This window comes from Diceros bicornis, chromosome 7, assembly GCF_020826845.1.
Source record: "Diceros bicornis minor isolate mBicDic1 chromosome 7, mDicBic1.mat.cur, whole genome shotgun sequence".
Lineage (NCBI taxonomy): Eukaryota > Metazoa > Chordata > Mammalia > Perissodactyla > Rhinocerotidae > Diceros > Diceros bicornis.
Window position 1 is genome coordinate 65,026,464 of NC_080746.1, and position 8,783 is coordinate 65,035,246.

Genomic DNA, 8,783 nt, shown 5'->3' on the forward strand with positions numbered 1-8,783 from the left:
GGCTATATGTACTAATCTTATGAGACTACTGTTGTATGTGTGGTCCATCATTGACCTAAACCTTGTTATGTGGTGCATGACTGTAATCCATGAGATGAGCTGAAAACTGTGTTGGTCTCTTACTGCCTCCAATCATCCAATCCTCCAACCATCCAATCCTCCAACTTTGATGATGCAAGTGATCTGCAAAAGAAGCTGCTGCCCTTTGTCATAATGTTATACTCCTACCTAGCCCAAGAGTCAGAGAAGAAGAAGGAGGAGATCTGGGTGGGAGCTGAAGGAGTTTTCAGCTGAAGCACTGCCCCACATCTACAAGGTGTGTCAGTGAAAACATCTGTGAGCTGCAATAGTACCCCTTATCAGCTTTCTCCACATAAAAAGAATACAGCTACTGCTTCACCTCTGCCTTCCAAATCTCACACAAAATATCTCTTGTTGTCTACACTAACCTTGAACTATACAGGGAAGGAAATTCTAGGAAAGGTAGATTCAGCTTAGCTAAGTGGACACAGGACACAGCCACTGGAAGTCTTGAGTTCCAGACCCATATAACTCGGTGACCACATAATTTTCCTTTAAAATGGGGACACTTTTGAGATTGAAAGATGGTGGGGCAAATGCTGAAGTCCTCGGGACCCTAAGACAAGAAGCACAGATCCGGACTGTTTTGTGAAAACTAGTATATATAGGCACCCCGTATATTAACAACTCTACACCTGATGTCTCTTATATATCTTAATATGACCAGAATAAAAATCATGATCTTTCTTCTCAAACTTGTTTCTTTTCTATGTTTCCCAGCTTAATGAGAGAAGCACTTCTAAGAGTCATTTATTTATCCCATGATAATTATTGTTTATTCTATGCTGGGCACTTTGTGGAGAATGGGGTTTACAAGGATGAAAACACTAGATGTGACCTTTGATCCCCTTGGAGATCGGTATTTAATGATAGAGATGAACATTAAACAAATGACACCAAAGATTTTTGAATTACAGTATGACATACTTGAAACTCTGTTCATAAAAGCGTATGTGCGAATGTTCCTTTTAAAATTTTCATTAAATAAATTTAGCCTGAGCCATGGTTCCAGCAGGCGGTCTAGTATTTTAATATCAGGCATTATTGGGCCCCACCAGAATACAGAAGGTTTATATGAATTCTGGATAAAGGGTAAAGGACCTGTACTGTTCATTCATCAAGACCATTTTAAAATCCCCAATTTTGCAAGGTCTGTGGCCTCTGAATTCTCAGGCTCTGGATCCCTTGAATCAAGTAGGACTAAATTATCCTTGTACAGGTTGGGAATCCAGTTCTTAGGATCTGGCATCTTTTGTTCATCAAGAGCTATTGTCTCTGAGGTTTATTACCATGTCAGGATACTGCCACAGTAAATTTTAGAGCACCTGAATCTTTCATCTGTTTCTATTTCCCTCAAAATTTTCCCTCATCTTTCTTCTCCCTCAACATTGATTAGCCTGTCCTCCTCAATGACATAAGGCCTTTATTTTGTTTTATTTAAAAATCTTTTTATTATGATGAATTTCAAACTTATACAAAAGTAGACAATAATAAAATGGCCACCCCCTTCCCATTGTAGCAGAGGCTATTGGTGCCCAATCCATAATCCCTAGAGACACACCCTCTTCCCATACACATGCCAACAGCTTTCAGTTTCAAGCACCAGCAATCTCAACTTGGGCATGCTCAGACAGAACGTGGAGCAAGTTGCAAGTGCTAAGGAGTTCCATACACGTTGCTTCAGATAATAAAATTTCAGCTAGTGAGGAATACCCGTATATAAAGGTCTCAGTGGTAATTGATGTAATTAAGAAAGGGATAGTAGAGAAGAAAGATGATTATGACACATCTTGGTTTGGTTTTGGTACAAGGAATGAATGAGGTAATAAAAGCAGGCTGTAGTAGAAAACAAGATAACCATAACCAAAGGATTCATGCTTTTCTTAGTTTGACTAGTTTCTGTCAGAACCTGTCTCATACTGTTTCTTTAAGAAATTTTTATGTTTTTTCTCTTTTTGGAATTGATTATTGTCTCAGTCCCTTTGGGCCACTATAACAAAATTCCATAAACTGAGTGTCTTATAAACAATGGAAATATATTTTTATCAGTTCTGTAGTCTGGGAAGTCGAATATCAAGGGCCTGGCAGATTTGGTATTAGTTGAAGGTCCACTACTTTGAGGGCCCTCTTTTCATTGTAACCCCACATGGTGGAAAGTGATGGGGTTCAGGATACGCTACTCCAAAAATACAGCACCTTGGTATATTTAATATTTTCAGCTGAAGGAGTTTAGAAAATGGCAGAAGTAGGTAGGTTGCTTTGACCTTCCTCCCACCCTTCTCTCCTGAAACAGGTCATAAAACCCTCATGTGAGAGGTGTCCTCCCTATACTTGGGGGAAAGCAGCATCCTTATCTCTGAGGACAAGGGACACAGAGAAGGATCTGAAGAAAGAGGCCTTGCTAAATTTCCCCAAGTTTACTGCATTTACCTCATTCTACTTGACTTACATATTCCTCCACAACTGTCCACTCTTTATCAAAACTAGCATAAAAGTACTCAGGTCTGACTGTTTCTTCAGCCCTTTATTTCCTTATTTAGGCTCCCTTGTCATGTAAAACTTATATTAAATAAATTTGTATGCTTTTCTCCTGTCAATCGGTGTTTGTCAGTTTAATGTTCAGACCCAGCCAGAGACCTTAAGAGGGTCAAGGAAAACTTTTTCCTCCCCAACAATGGGCAAGGAAGTTTTCTAGGGCTTCTTTTATAAGGGCACTAATCTCATTCATGAAAACTCTGCCCTCAGACCTAATTACCTCCCAAGGACCTGAGTCCTAATACAGTCACCTTGAGAGTGAGGATTTCAACATGTGGATTTGGAGGTGACACATGCAGACCATACTCATCACTTGTTAATATAATCAAGCTTTAAGACAGAAAAACTGGAAAAGTACTGTTATTTTTCACCCTAATGAAGGTATAACAACTATTTATAGAAAATAAAAACACTGGAGTGATTTAGAGTTTTTTGTGATGACCAAGTATAGGTATAGCATTAAAATTAAAGCTTACAGAAGAGATTATATTCATTGAAATCTTGATTTTTTGTCGAGAGGGAGAGATTGTATTCAAAACTGTCAAGTAGAATTTTTCAATGTCAGGAAATACATCAGGATGTTTGCGAAATACAAAAAAGACATACAGTGTCTTTTATATACTCCAAGATTTTATTTTTACCTACCAGGCTTATAATTTTTATATAGTTTATAAGATTATCTCCTAGCAGCATCATGAATCTATATCTCTTATTTTTCCAAAGTTTTCTTAACAATTTATTATTATATGCTCAGTTCAGAAATGACTTTATTAGTAAGAGAAATATAAGGAGTATATAGAACTTTAAGTCAAGAGTTAATCCAATATCACAGGGGTTTACATATTTGTCTCTGCATTGCCATAAACAATAATTAAGGAGAAAGGCTTAACTCTGACATGAGATTTTGGGGAAGGTTTCTTGGAAGATGGAATGAGACCTGAAGTATTAAAGGAAATTTTCTAATGAAGGGAAGGAAGAGAGGAAAAAGGCTTAACAGAGGTAACTGCATTTGTGAAGAAAATATTCCTCATTTGATGAGCTGAATAAAACTCAGTATTACTGGAATATGTTGGTTGATGTGGAAAGTGAATAGAAATAAAGTTTAAAGGTGCAAACTTATGAGTAGTAAATAAGCCCCGGGATCAAATGCACAGCACAGTGAATATAGACAACAATATTGTATTATCAACAAACCTGCTAAGAGACTAGAACTTAATTATTCTAACCACTAAAATAATGATAATTATGTAATGTTATAGAGATTTTAGCAATTATTGCTAAAATGGTAATCATATTACAATATATAAATGTAATAAATTAACGTGTTATATGCCTTAAATTTACACAATGTTGGGGCCGGCCCAGGGGCATAGCGATTAAGTTCATGCGCCCCACTTTGGCTGCCCCGGCTTCGCCGGTTAGGATCTTGGGCGCAGACCTATACATGGCTTATCAAGCCATGCTGGGGCAGGAGTCCCGCATATAAAGTAGAGGAAGATGGGCACGGATGTTAGACCAGGGCCAATCTTCCTCAGCAAAAAGAGGAGAATTAGCAACTGATGTTAGCTCAGGGCTTATCTTCCTTACACATGCAAAAAACTTTACACAATGTTGTATGACAAATACAAATGGTGGAGGCACTATGCAAAGCCAAGCACTCTAACTTCCGAGTTTGTTCTTAACTACAACTGCAAGCTGGCATTCTCTAACTCTCAAAACTTGACTTAGACCTACTAATTTATTCCCTCACCTTAAATAACCTTCCCCTTGTTGCTTCCCCTTATTAATTTTCACTGTGATAACTTTTCTAATAAATCACTTGCATGTGAATCTATGTCCTAGGCCTGCGTCTGAGGAACTTGAGACATATTATCTTCCACTCTGCTAAAGAATTGTGCCCGTGACTTCTCTATGCCTTTGATTGGTTGGTTAGTATTTGAAATAGTTGTAACTACTGAAAAAGGGTAACGACTGATAAAGGATATCCATATCTTGAGGTGCATTTTGAGCTATATGTTATGATCACATTTATTGAGAACATACTGTGTTCTCAATTGTGAATTCCCAAAGAGTCCTTGTTGAATATTCCTGCCAATGAACCTCAGATGAGACTATCTTAACCTACTGATGTGGCTCTAATCAAGTGTTATCCAAAGACAAAGGAAGAAGGAACTTGGGAGGGCAGTATAACCTCATAATAATTTACATTTCTAGAGTACTTACTCTGTGCATGATACTGTCCTAAATGCTTTATGTATAGCAATTCATTTATTCTTCCCAACAACAGCATGAGAAATGTACTATTTTACAGACAGGGCACGGATAACAGAGAGGTTAAATTACATGCCCAAGGTCTCATAGGAACCACTACTACAAAGATAGCAGTATTAGTAATTATCATGACAGTATCAGGTATAGTATGCACTCTTCCCTTCACTGCTTTGTCTACTTATGCACCACAGCACTACCACAAAGGGCTGACTGGCTTTTTCAAAACTTACTGAAGGGTTAGAATGATTAAAGAGAATTACAATCTTGAGGGAAGACAAAAAATAAAAATTGTATGTTTCCTGTGTTTTTCCCCATGGTCCAAGGAAAGAGCATGCCAAAACTTAAGGGGGTCAATTTTTAGACACACCCTGTCTTCACTCAGGCTGCCATAACAAAATACCATAGACTGGGTGTGTCAGACAACAGAAATTTATTTCTCCCAGTTCTGGAGCATCTAAGATCAAGGAGCTGGTTGATTTAGCTCCTGGTGAGGGTTCTCTTCCTGGCTTGCAGATGGCTACCTTCTTGCTGTGTGCTCACATGGCCTTCCTTTGGTTCATGCACATGAAGAAAGAGAGATCTTTTTGGTGTTTCTTCTTATAAAAGTACTAATGTGATCATGTGGTTTGATCTTGTCTTAGAATCCACATCCTCCTAGCCCCATTCCTACAGGCCTTATGACGCCTTCTTTCCCACTGCACTTGGAATCTCTTACTTAATGTATTCTGGAAATCCCCTAAATCTATTGATGTGGTGACCCCCAATTCCTGTGTTTCCTGTTTCTCAATTTCACTAATTCTGAGAGACCCATTCCACTGACCATGTGAACATTACCTCTACTGACTTTACAAATCCGGCCACCTCTAATCCTGTGACCTACACCTGAGCCCAGTGTCTCCCACTGTGTTTTGTTTTGTTTTTTTTTCTGCTGAGGAAGATTCGCTCTGAGCTAACATCTGTTGCCAATCTTCCTTTATTTTGTATGTGAGCTGCCATTACAGCATGGCCACTAATAGACAAGTGGTGTAGATCTGTGCCCTGGAACCAAACCTGGGCCGCCGAAGTGGAGCATGCCGAAATTAACCACTAGGCCACCGGAGCTGGACCCCAGTGTCTGCCACTCTTGATGATCATGTGATTCTCATCCCTACTGATTCCATTCCGCCCTACTCCACTGTTCCTGAAGTCTCCTCCCTCAGTGACCACAATTCATTGACACCATAATCTCCTTAATCCTGACCCCACCTTGATGACAGTATTACTCTCTCCACTACTATCACAGAAAACCCCGTTCCTACATAGTCATCTTCTCTCTATCCCAATTTACCACTTGCCAGTTTGTTTTTGGGTCTATTGGGCACAGCCTCTGAATCTCATTTAATAATCAGACTGCTTAAATGACTGAGGAATTTATGAGAGATCTTTTTTATTTATATACAACAATTTTGGCTTGAAAATCAAACTTACTATGTGATACATGATACTTCTTAGTTAAAGGCCATTATGGATTCATTAAACAAATACAAAAAACACTCAGCAAATGTTAACTGAACAGTGCAGTTTTCAAGGGTGCAGTGATGTGAGAGACAGGCACCAGGCTATGCAGGTGTTCTATTTCCATTTCAACTTTATCATACTAGGAGGTCCTTCCAACTCTCACAGAGACTATTTTCCAGAGAACAGAAAGAAAACCACACTGTTCAAGAACACCTGTTTCCTTCGCAATTTTTCTGTTTCAGGATTTCTTCTGGAGTCATGGGTCATTTTACCTGAAACTGAGAATATTCTCAAAGCCCTTTGAGGAGACAAAGACAGCAGAGTCAGCACTCCTGTCTCCCAGCTCTGAAGATCCAAATCCTTGGACTGCTGTTCCCTGGACTGTCTGTTTTCACTGGCTATTGAGGGGTAGAGAGTGTGCCTGTAAATGGAAGCCAATGCATGCCCTTATGTCCAAAATGAAGAAATTCATTTCTTTGTATCAGAATCCCTTTAGATCATCAGTGTTGAGAACCTAATATAAGTCATTGATTCAGAAGTGTAGGTTTGTAGAACGATGATTTGTTTCCCCTCTAAGGTCCTTGGTTGGCTTCAGAGTGTTCTTCATTTTTATTCGGATCATGACCCTATGGCTCAAATAGTGTGAAAAGTCACAAGGGCGCCTGATTTGGAGACAAATATTTCCTGACATTTTAATAGATAAAGAAGACTCTCTTATTAAAATATCAGAAGCTAAAAACTGTATACTTTTTGATATTTTATTCTTGGAGAAATAGTCTTTTTAATCAATAATGACTTAATCAAATTTGACCTTCTCCACAGCCTTGATTACAATGGCCCTTTTTACCTGGTCACAAATCTTTTCCCAAAAGCCACTTCTTTTCAGACTTGTACATGGCACTAGGCTTTGAATACCTAAGCTCTTGTGAACCTTTTTCTTTTAAACATGCACAGGAAACTGCCAAGATGCCAGGGAAGAAGTGAGCGATGGTTAAATGAAAAAAAACAGTTATTTGATTTCTATTTTCTATATTTGCTTGATACCATTTCCTGAACTGATGCAGGCTCTATCCTGGCCAAGTCTCTTTTTTATTGTTTCCTGGAACAGAATATGCCTAAATATCACTATGCTTGGGAATCAGGAACTTTCCATGAATGTTTTCCAATCAATGGTTAGTAACTTTTCCACATAATTTCAGAGGGTGAAAAAATATACTTAAAAAAAAAGGCAATTTGTAGCTTCCAGCTAAGAACCATATACTGGTTGAGATATCCATATAGTTATACTATAGAAATTTGTAGCAGTCTGCAATGATTTTGATTTCCCTCTATAAACATGACTTTCTCTGAGGCTTTATGTAACATTATATAATTTAAAATTAAAACCAACATTCTGAATAATAGCTTAAAATATGAAGTCATTATTTTAAGTGGATTCTGTTTGATTTTATTATATGTTCATATATTTTAGTAATATGTTTTTAAACCAGGAGGAATAGAAGCAAAGAAAAAGGAAGTCCTTTCACAGGAAATCTTCAACTCTTGAAATGTTAATTGATGTATTTTTAGATGTGTCATTTGAAAAGTGAAAATAATGAGGATTCTCATCGTGAGGAGCAGGTATTTTAGGATTGTTCAGGTACTGTGACCTTTTTGTTGAGACACTGGCGCTCTTTTGTGGTCATTGAATATTATTGTTTTTTCAAGTCATCAAGCACATTCTGCTTCGTGATTTTGGTCCAGGCATCAGGGATTTCACCTTTACCTATAAATTTTTTCTGATATTTTTCTTCTAGCTTTGATCTGACGTGACAGACAAACCATTTCCAGTATGGCTGGGTGGATGAGTCTGGGTTGATGCTCCGCATGGCATGCTCCCCTCCTGCCTGGCGATAGTTCTTATATGGGAACTTCCGGTCATCTCTCAAAATAAGGAAACAATCACTTGCTACTAGACTAGCACAGCACTCAATGGTAAAGTGGTCTGTTTTATGCCATCTCCATCGACAGCTTGAGGACGGTGGAAGGGAACACTGTGGTCTCCGTCACGTGTAGGGAGTGTGTTTGTACAAATAGCTTTACAGAAAGGACACTGTTTCCAGCAGCCAGAGAGATGTTCAGAGAGCATTTTCTCGATTTCAGGAGCCATTTTTTCTGTGGACATACTCAAATAGTTCTGTCCTGCTCTCTTCATTGCGGGATCCAAAGCTTCACTCATGGCTTCTTTGAGAAACTCAATATCTTTGATCTCCTGGTGTTTAATGCTTATCAAGTCATTTCGTGGAAAGATCAAGTTACCTCCTAGGTGATCACAGAACAAATCCAACCATGTAGACACAGTGCTGCTTTTATCTTTAGCTATTGCTGTGGATTCATGAATAGCTGAGAGGATGGCATTC